Below are 10,637 nucleotides of genomic sequence, written 5' to 3'. Positions count from 1 at the left end.
TTTTAGCATGATATATACAGAGTGTGCTACAATAACATATCTCCGTACTATATAATTGGAACATTTTAACTATATGTTTTAGCATGATCTATACACAGTGTGCTACAATACATATCTCCTTACTATATAATTGGAACATTTTAACTATATGTTTTAGCATGATATATACAGAGTGTGCTACAATACATATCTCCTTACTATATAATTGGAACATTTTAACTATATGTTTTAGCATGATATATACAGAGTGTGCTACAATACATATCTCCTTTTCAAGTGCTTTTAAACATTCATGGAAATGCTCAGAATTTTCCAAAAACAAAAGGCTTAACACACACAAATGTTGCCTATAATTTTAGCTTGATAGCTTATATTAAAACGCGTTTTTATTGTCTTTATTCATATTTAGAGACTTTTCTGCCAACAGCGTTGACTTGTTTTGTCAGAATTTTGATAAAAGGGTTAACACAAAAATGTTGTCTAAAATGTTAGCTTTATATCTTCTTATGTCTATAGGATTATTAACAATCTGCTTACAGTTGGCTTATAATTGTTCATATGCTATTGTAGAAATGTTATTACATATGTCAGTTTAATGAATATAAGACTTATTTTTTTACTCACAGTGTTGATTTGTTTCGATGCTAAAATATATCATTTTTTTACAAGCAAAGTAAAAGACTTAGGTTTTTGCTAAATTTAACAATCGTTGAAATTTTATGCAGAATTTCATAAATACGTAAGTTGTGATTGAAATATTTTATATGAAAGCAGAATATCTATTAAGAAACCCGCATGTTTTATTAACTACTATGCATCTTATTTGATTCCACGTGCGGAACATAATGCATACTTTAACAATAATACATAAAACTACGTGATAAAACTAGACAGCAATTTTTGAAAGAGATTAACTTCATTCTTGTTAAGCTGTTTACAATCTATTCAAACACATGCAACAGTGAAAGGAAACTTAGAATCTATGTTGGGGCTCATCAGTTGACATCTCTTCAAGTTAACAAAGCTATAGAAACTAGCAAGCGATATACAAGACACAAAGTAAATAATAATATCGTAGTTTCCACTACTGAAGTAGAAACACCAATACGTAAAAGATAACAGGATGGGAATAAATATATCAATTAAACCTGTTTAAATACATGTAATACGGCTGCAAAGGAGTAACTTTTGTATACAAACAATCTGTAAAAATGATCTAAATCAGACGTATATTAAGTGTCCAAATCAACCGTATATGAAAATTGTACAAATCCACCTTGTATTAATCTTATCCCAATCACCTTGTGTAAGGATTATTCAAGTCAAGGAGATATGAAGATTATCAAATCATCCTTGAATGAAGCTCATCCATATCAAGCAGATATATATATATATTACAACTTTCTAAGAAGCTAATTCTTGTCAACCAAATATTAAGATGTACCAGTCCACCTTGTATGAAAATTCTACAAGTTAATAATGTATAAGTACTATCCAAATCAACTCTGTTTGAATATTGTACAGATCAAGTAAACCTTGTTTAAAGACAAATGAATGGTGAATGAGAAATGTTCTAAATCAACCCTCTATGAAAATTGTACAAATACACCCTGTATCAAGATATTACCTATAAACCCTGTATGAAGATTTTCTTACCAATGAAACCGCGATTGTACGAATTACCCTTTTATGACAATTATTTAGATAATTATTGTGATAATGAAGTACGCCTTTTAAGGTGTAAAGTGTGGATTGTGATAATGAAGTACGCCTTTTAAGGTGTAAAGTGTGGATTGTGATAATGAAGTACGCCTTTTAAGATGTAAAGTGTGGATTATGATAATGAAGTACGCATTTGAAGGTGTAAAGTGTGGATTGTGATAATGAAGTACGCCTTTTAAGGTGTAAAGTGTGGATTGTGATAATGAAGTACGCCTTTGAAGGTGTAAAGTGTGGATTGTGATAATGAAGTACGCTTTTTAAGGTGTAACGTGTGGATTGTAATAATGAAGTACGCCTTTTAAGGTGTAAAGTGTGGATTATGATAATGAAGTACGCCTTTTAAGGTGTAAAGTGTGGATTGTGATAATGAAGTACGCCGTTTAAGGTGTAAAGTGTGGATTGTAATAATGAAGTACGCCTTTTAAGGTGTAAAGTGTGGATTATAATAATGAAGTACGCCTTTTAAGGTATAATGTGTGGATTGTAATAATGAAGTACACTTTTAAGGTGTAAAGTGTGGATCATCGTGGGTATATCTGATTTTGTTGAAGAATACCTAAAACTAAACAAATGTTAATAATCTGTCCAACGCATCATGTTCATGTTTACTAAACTATTTCAGGAAGGAAACTCGTAATGAAACACTAACAAACTAAACTAAAATCACGCAACTCAATAAAACTAAACGTTGATATACATGTAGCTTTAGGGAGTTAAGCGTTGTATAATCACAGGAGATTAAATCATTTACGACTCTTTAAATTAACTTCCAATAGCTAAGATCTCTCTCTCTCCTCCTGATAGGAATTTAGGTCTTTGTGAGCTAGGAGGGTCAGGTGCACTGGGACCTCTTCCTTAGCTAAGATCAACATTTTTCAAACAACTCTTTTAGATTTCGCGGTTATATAAGTTTGCTAGTTAGAAAAAAAAATGCCAAAACAAAATTTTACGATACTGATTCAAATTATACCTTAAGTAACTTTAGCATTTATATGTAAATACGTGGTCTATAAGGGCAGAGCGACACCACGAAATTAGACTGTGTGTAACTAAGAAGTGTAGGCTTATATTTGACGTTTTATCTTGGTTGTTGAAATGGGAATTAGCGTTATCTTAGCGCATAGGTAATTAGCTTTCTTTTGAATTAAGAAGCGAATAGATAGCATGACTAATTACCTGGTGTCTCTCTATTGACTATCTCAACCTTTTATATATTCAAATATTACACAATGGTATATACATTGTTTTTCTTTAGGCACGTTGATATCATTGATATTTTGTGTTCTGTTTGAAACTTTACTGCTAAATTATCTTGTTGGATTGAGCTGTTTCGTTTCTTAATTTAAATTTCGTGCAGTAATTCAGTGAAGATTTATAGTATGGAGATATGTATTGTAGCACACTCTGTATATATATATATCATGCTAAAACATAGTTAAAATGTTCCAATTATCTAGTAAATTTTTAAACATAAACAAATGCGTGTAACAAATACTTAATGAGATGTTATGCTCTTCTAATATTATTACAACAGATATTTCACAACGTTGCGGATACTACGTAACTTGCAAATATCGGATCTGGAATTATAAAAATAACAAAATAAATTGATCTAACTAATAAAAAAATAACACACGAAGCTTATAACTTTATAGACATATTAAATAAAAATGTGATCACCATTATCAACATTTCCCAACATTCACTGCGACAGTAATGCGCAGAATCATAATACAGTACCAGTATTAATTTATCAGATGTACGAGACAAGGAAGACGTATTGAAAGAAACTAATTATTTTGATACACCAGTACAAATTTCTTCTATAAACTGAATGCTTCGTCTGTCCTCTATATCGTTTCTTCAATTTCGAAACTATTTTAGGTTTGTCAAGTTCATTCTTGATATCTTTCATAACCATACATCTTTGTTGCTCTTTCTGAAACTAGGTTTGTCAAGTTCATTCTTGATATCTTTCATAACCATACAACTTTGTTGTTGTTTCTAAAACTTTAGGTTTGTCAAATTCATTCTTGATATCCTTCATAGCCATACATCTTTGTTGTTGTTTCTAAAACTTTAGGTTTATAAAGTTCATTCTTGATATCTTTCATAACCATACACCTTTGTTGTTGTTGTTTCTAAAACTTTATGTTTGTCAAGTTCATTCTTGATATTCTTCATAGCCATACATCTTTGTTGTTGTTTCTAAAACTTTAGGTTTGTCAAGTTCATTCTTGATATCCTTCATAGCCATACATCTTTGTTGTTGTTTCTAAAACTTTAGGTTTGTCAAGTTCATTCTTGATATCCTTCATAGCCATACATCTTTGTTGTTGTTTCTAAAACTTTAGGCTTGTCAAGTTCATTCTTGATATCTTTCATAACCATAAACCTTTGTTGTTGTTTCTAAAACTTTAGGTTTATAAAGTTCATTCTTGATATCCTTCATAGCCATACATCTTTGTTGGTGTTTCTAAAACTTTAGGTTTGTCAAGTTCATTCTTGATATCCTTCATAACCATACAACTTTGTTGTTGTTTCTAAAACTTTAGGTTTGTCAAGTTCATTCTTGATATCTTTCATAACCATAAACCTTTGTTGTTGTTTCTAAAACTTTAGGTTTATAAAGTTCATTCTTGTTATCTTTCATAGTCATATATTTCTGTTGTTGTTTTTTAAGTATATTTTAAATATTTTTATTACAAAACTATGGCAGAAGTGACTAAACAATGATGTGAAACAATAAATCTAGAAAAATGGTTTCTCGGCATATTTGCCGATTTTTTTTAACTAAAAGATTATGTAGAGACATGAAAAAGAATATTTAAACTTCACTCCAGAAAGCTCCAGAAAATTATAATTTTTGCAATTTTCTTGACGACAGAAAATCAAATTGAGTTTCCCAATAATTTTTATTTTTTCCATTTTTACCAAAAGACAGAAGGAAATTCATGGTTTGCGCCACCAACAATTTTTCATTTGTTTGTTTTTATAGCCAAAAAGTAGTCTATTATCAATACAATGAGGTTTCCTTGGTTACACACAGTTTTCCTCGAATAAAAATCAAACAGTTCCCTACCAATCACAGTCTTCCTTTGCCCTCCAACAGATTGCTTCGTGCTTTATAGAGCCATTGTTCAACCTTTTATTAAGTTGCGAATGCTAGGAAGATAAAAAGTCTAACTATCTAATTAAATAAATTACGAAATCGTCTTCATTCTTTTGAATTCGGAAAAAACAAATATATCTTTGAATTTCTCAGTAAGTTAAAAAGCTTTATTACACTGAATTTTAATATATATTATAGTTTAGAAGTAAACACATCTTTTATTCATAAGAAAACTGGTCAACGAACCACCAAACCCAGTACTTTAAAAACTGGAAGTCGTGAGTTTATTTCTTGAAATTTATCTGCGCAAGATGTGCATTTAGACAAGTCGTGGATCAATCTCATTAATATTTAATTTCACGTCCTGTTCATGACACAGGCTCCAGTTGCGCAAGATGTGCAATTACACAACTGAAGAATCAATCACATTACTATTTAATTTCACGTCCTGTTCATGACACAGGCTCCAGTTGCGCAAGATGTGCAATTAGAAAAGTGAAGAATCAATAACATTACTATTTAATTTCACGTCCTGTTCATGACACAGGCTCCAGTTGCGCAAGATGGACAATTAGAAATAAAGGATCAATCACATTACTATTTAATTTCACGTCCGTTTCAGTGAAGAGACGCCAGTTGCGCAAGATGTGCAATTAGAAATAAAGGATCAATCACATTACTATTTAATTTCACGTCCTGTTCAGGGAAGAGGCTCTAATGGAAATTAGAGAGGCTTACATGTCATTATTTTTAATAATTTAATGTGTACTGTTTTTGTATTAACATTTTGTTATTGTTCCTGAAGCAGTTACATTCAGGTTCATAATTTCTAGTTGAATAATTCTTCTATATGCCCAGTAAAATATAACTTTGTGTTTAATTACAACCGAAATTAAGGAACAGGTTTGTTAATTGTGAAAACTGTTTCGCGCGTGGTGAATTACATCCAAATTCGTGTTTGAATATTTGTCAGTGGTTTTTCTTTAGTAAAATCCTCATTTATATTAAATATTTTGATTATTCCTTTCACGTTATCAAATACATATTGCTTATATAAAATACAGAGTGGAAGGTTCATGCTAGGGATAAAGGTAGTATGAAAGTTCGTGACGAAAGTAATGGTAGTGTGAGGGTTCATGCTGACGGTAAAGGTAGTATGAAGGTTCGTGCTGGCAGTAATGGTAATGTGCAAGCTCGTGCTGGCAGTAATGAATGGTAGTGTGCAAGCTCTTGCTGGCAGTTATGGAAGTGTAAAGATTCGTGGTGGCAGTAAAAATTCATGCTATTAGTGTGAAATATGACGGTTTACCTCTTTCTCCAGAGGTCGTGTTCGGCAGATTAATGAATATTTTATAGAAAGAAAGTTTCGGAAAAAAGATGATATCCTAAACGCAGTGCTTAATAGCGTTGTAACAAAAGTATCTTAAGGGAAGATGACACATCAGGTAATGGTGGGCTGTAATTAAGGGAATATGTCACATCAGGTAATGGTGGGCTGTAATTAAGGGAAGATGACATATCAGGTAATGGTGGGCTGTAATTAAGGGAAGATGTCACATCAGGTAATGTTGGGCAGTAATTAATGGAAGATGACATATCAGGTAATGGTGGGCTGTAATTAAGGGAAGATGTCACATCAGGTAATAGTGGGCTGTAATTAATGGAAGATGACATATCAGGTAATGGTGGGCTGTAATTAAGGGATGATGACACATCAGGTAATGGTGGGCTTCCTTGACTTTGTGAGTTACCATAGTGTATAGGAATAAATCTAACTGTTTAACTTCTTCTAACGTGTGAACAGCATCATAGTTATTATAAATAAGCCAGGGATTCTTTGCTCTTAAGTACAAAGCTGCAAAATGGAATACATGGACTCCTCGATTTTTAACGTTATAAGCTCTCAGACTTATAGCTGAGTCTCCGGAATGTTAAGCATGAGACGAGTAACTGATAAAATTTAAATAAGTAGGTTTAAATGCTGCAGCCAGTAGCCAAACCACACATATTATGAACAACAATGATGATACAGTTAAAAGTATAAATAGTACATTCAGTAGAGTATAAGCCACAGTTGTAGACTCCGTAACGTTTAAGCATCTAATCTTGTTTACTTGATGGAAATGCTAGATCGTCGTTCGGTTTCATTTTGAGGACACAACTTAATTATTCGTGCTATAGACACTAAATTATACGTTTAAACGTTTTAGAAAAACTCTGCTACTATTGGATGTCATTCTTTTTGCTGGTAACTTCCGTAAAAAATATCTTAATATCAAACTTACCAAATGTTCTATTAACTAATATCAGTAAACAAAATTGAATAATGACCAACTAATTGTTTTAGTTTTTACTTACTTCAAACTCCATAATTGTTTTGTTGTTGCTGTGTGTGTGTTTTTTTTCTGGGGGGGGGTCTTTTAGCGCTCAGCTACACAATTGGTTATTTGTGCTTGACAAAGGGACTAGAACCTTAGATTTTAGCGTTAGAATTTCTCGAGTTTGACGTTGAGCCATCATGGGTCAATTCTTCCCAGCTCAGCTGCGTAAGTGGTGTGACATATATTACCTAATAATGTATGTTAAATAAACTACATCAATCGTTTCTGGTACTATTAATGATGTTATTCATTATTTCTTTATATTGTAATTCTTAACCAGTTTTATATTTATAAAGAGGCAAATCTGTTCAGTTTTTTTTTTTTAAATACAATAACTTTTTTTCTTAAAATACAGAACGATATGGAATTATATTCAAGTTAAATTTGCCCTGTAGTTGACGTATGGATATTAGAAAATAGTCATAGACTCTCTTAATTAGACTTTGTATTTTCTATTTATGGCAAAGCTACTAAGGCTACTTACCGCCATTCTTAATTTTGGGCTACTGATCAGAGGGAAGACAACCAACCAACATCATTCTACCACCCACCATCCACGTAAAGAATTGACTGTCACTCTTGAAGTGTCACAGCTTAAAGTGCGAGTAATATTTTTATGGTATCGCAAGAATTCGAACACTGTTCGTCAGATCCTACATCCATAGCTCTATCACAGGGCCAACCCGGGCTAGATTTTTATAATGCTCAGAAAAAAATAACAGTGTCTTAAATTTTTCAAAATATTTCAATAATCAATTCGATGAGAGATTTTTCGATGTTTTTTGCTTCCGAAATATGATTTAAAAGACACGAATAAAGATTCTTAATATAACTTTAACGTTTGTTTTCAAGATCAATTACAGTGTAATATAAGCTGAAATGCAGTAAAATTACATCACAATAAATTCTACGAAGTTTGTTTGTCAATATAATATCTCAGATACTCCACTTTGTTGTCGTTCAGGATTTCTTATAGGAAGGTTCAAGACTTAAGCCCTTGATATGTCGCTGATTACACTTCCCGTTTACTTAAAAGCAAGGGCGCGTTATAAAAGTGATAAGCAATCCCAGTATAAGCGCTGATACTGATGATTGGTTGCCCTCCATCTGGACAGCAGACCCCCAAGGGGCACAGCGGTATGTCTGTGGACTTACAACGCTAGAAACCTGGTTTCGATACCTGTGGTGGGCAGAGCACAGATAGTCCATTGTATACCTTTGTGCTTAATTCCAAACAAACAAACAAACTGGTCAGCAGTTCTAAATTAGGATGACCATGCCTAATCCTTGTGCCCTGTGAGCTGGTTGATTTAGCCCATGTGTCACATAAGACACCATCCAGATTAAAAATACCAAACACCCGAATCGTTTTAAGCTACATATTATTAAACAAATCTAATCCTTATGGGTGTCTTTTAATCCACTTCATATAGTGACACTCTTACACTGCTAAATCAGAGACGGCTAGCGCAGATAGCCCTCGAGTAGCTTTGCGCGAAATTCATAGCAAACAAACACAAGACAGCAACAAAATTAAAGTTAACAAAATATAGATCGAAAGAAAATTTCAAGTCAATATTTTGTTGTTATCATTCTTTTACGTCTAGTGCTCAGGCATTAGAGTTTCATATGATAGTATCATAACATTTGTGTATTTTCTGAAATCCCAAGCACAGATATTCGAGGCAGCACATATCCAGAGGGTAGCCCTATAGGACTGCTTACAAAAGATTATACTCTCAGTCGTATCAATGTGGATGATAGTATCTTTTCATCAGTATAAGATAGTAATCTCGTGCTATAGGTAATAACGGGGCTATAAAGAACTTTTTATTGACATGTACACTCAACAAAGTTCTTGGATGAACTATCTTGGTTCTGTATATTATCCAAATATTGGACAGTAACAGAGTTGGACATTTTCCACTCACCAAAAAGAAACTCTTCACCTCAAATCAAGGGCAACTGTTATTCTAGTTCAAAGAACTGTCACAATAGAAGATTTTACATCTGATTCCAAACTGGGTATATATATATATATACGTATAACCTGCATTATGTCTTTATAAAAGGACAAAAATACAACAGTGCTTGTAAAATACGAACAAAGAACAAGGATGGTAATTCAAGGTTAACAATAGCAGCAGGAGGAAACAGTAGTTGAAGACTGTATCAGAACGTCAAGATTAAAGAAATGTAATCCAAAACCTTCTAAAAAATACCGATGTTACTCTGCCAGAAGTTTTAGTTCGTAACATTAGAACCGTCATTCTCTTTTACAATCTTTTATTATAATCCTCGTTGCTATACTTGAGGTCCTGCTATACCACATGTACGTCACGTGACTTCAGGCACCGACCAATAGGAACAAATCTTGCATGTTACTCTATATAAGTATCTAGAATCTTAATACGTGCTGCTTTAAGCAAGATAGATATGTAGAATCCTAAAATGAAATGACCAAATTGATGGTGACGTAGTTAGTACTTACGGAACGTACAAATTGGCTAATTCTGTCATAAAGAAACCAAACCATTGAAGACAGCTGTAGAAAAGGCTTACGTAATTAGAAGGATGATTACTTCAAACATTAAAACGTATATATATATATATATATACAGCACCGAAATGCTGAGCGTGTTATGGATGTATTGTTGATGTATCAAGAATAATTTCTGAGGTTATTTGTAATTAAAATACATAATTAGAGGCAATACGGGAATCTTGCTATCGTTGGTCCTTAAATAGCTGGTGAACGAATTAATGTGTTGTAGAGAACAAAAGAGGCAGGAATACGTAACCCCAGGGAATAAGTTTCTGATATCCGTTCCTTCGTGGTCTATTCTCGATAGTTTTCTCCTTATTTCCTGCTGCCTTCCCACAGTGTCTGAGATTGAGAACCAACATCTGTAATTAACTCTAATTATTTTGTAACCGGCGAAGCGTCTGATTGTAGGGTTAAACCAGAGAACATATTGGATAACTCTAGGTGCGCGAACTTAGTTCTGCCTGCGCCTGCAAACCCAACAGGCATTCTCACTGTACAGTAACTTGTACTGTGATTTCGTTCTTGTTGTTGTTGCATGTTTTGCTTTGGTTTCTTTCTTTAGTGTTAAGCACAGAGTTATAGAGTGGGCTATCTGTGATGTGCCCACTACGAGTATCCAAACCCGTTTTAAACCAAAATAATCAGTTTCTTTCTTTCTTTAGTGTTAAGCACAGAGTTATAGAGTGGGCTATCTGTGATGTGCCCACTACGAGTATCCAAACCCGTTTTAAACCAAAATAATCAGTTTCTTTCTTTCTTTAGTGTTAAGCACAGAGTTATAGAGTGGGCTATCTGTGATGTGCCCACTACGAGTATCCAAACTCGTTTTAAACCAAATAATCAGTTTCTTTCTTTCTTTAGTGTTAAGCACAGA

The 10,637-nt window shown here is 33.1% G+C and overlaps 1 long non-coding RNA gene across 1 annotated transcript in view; it reads right to left on the bottom strand.

The window, feature by feature from the left end:
- LOC106470171 overlaps positions 1–950 on the bottom strand; it is a 10,615-nt gene extending 9,665 nt beyond the window's left edge. The window contains exon 1 of the long non-coding RNA XR_001291476.1: positions 939–950. This is a non-coding gene — a long non-coding RNA (uncharacterized LOC106470171). The remainder of the gene's footprint in view (positions 1–938) is intronic.
- Between the last annotated feature and the right edge of the window lie 9,687 nt (positions 951–10,637).

Source organism: Limulus polyphemus, unplaced genomic scaffold (genome assembly GCF_000517525.1).
Source record: "Limulus polyphemus unplaced genomic scaffold, Limulus_polyphemus-2.1.2 Scaffold3855, whole genome shotgun sequence".
NCBI classification, from domain to species: domain Eukaryota; kingdom Metazoa; phylum Arthropoda; class Merostomata; order Xiphosura; family Limulidae; genus Limulus; species Limulus polyphemus.
This window is presented reverse-complemented; position numbering and strand designations above follow the sequence as displayed.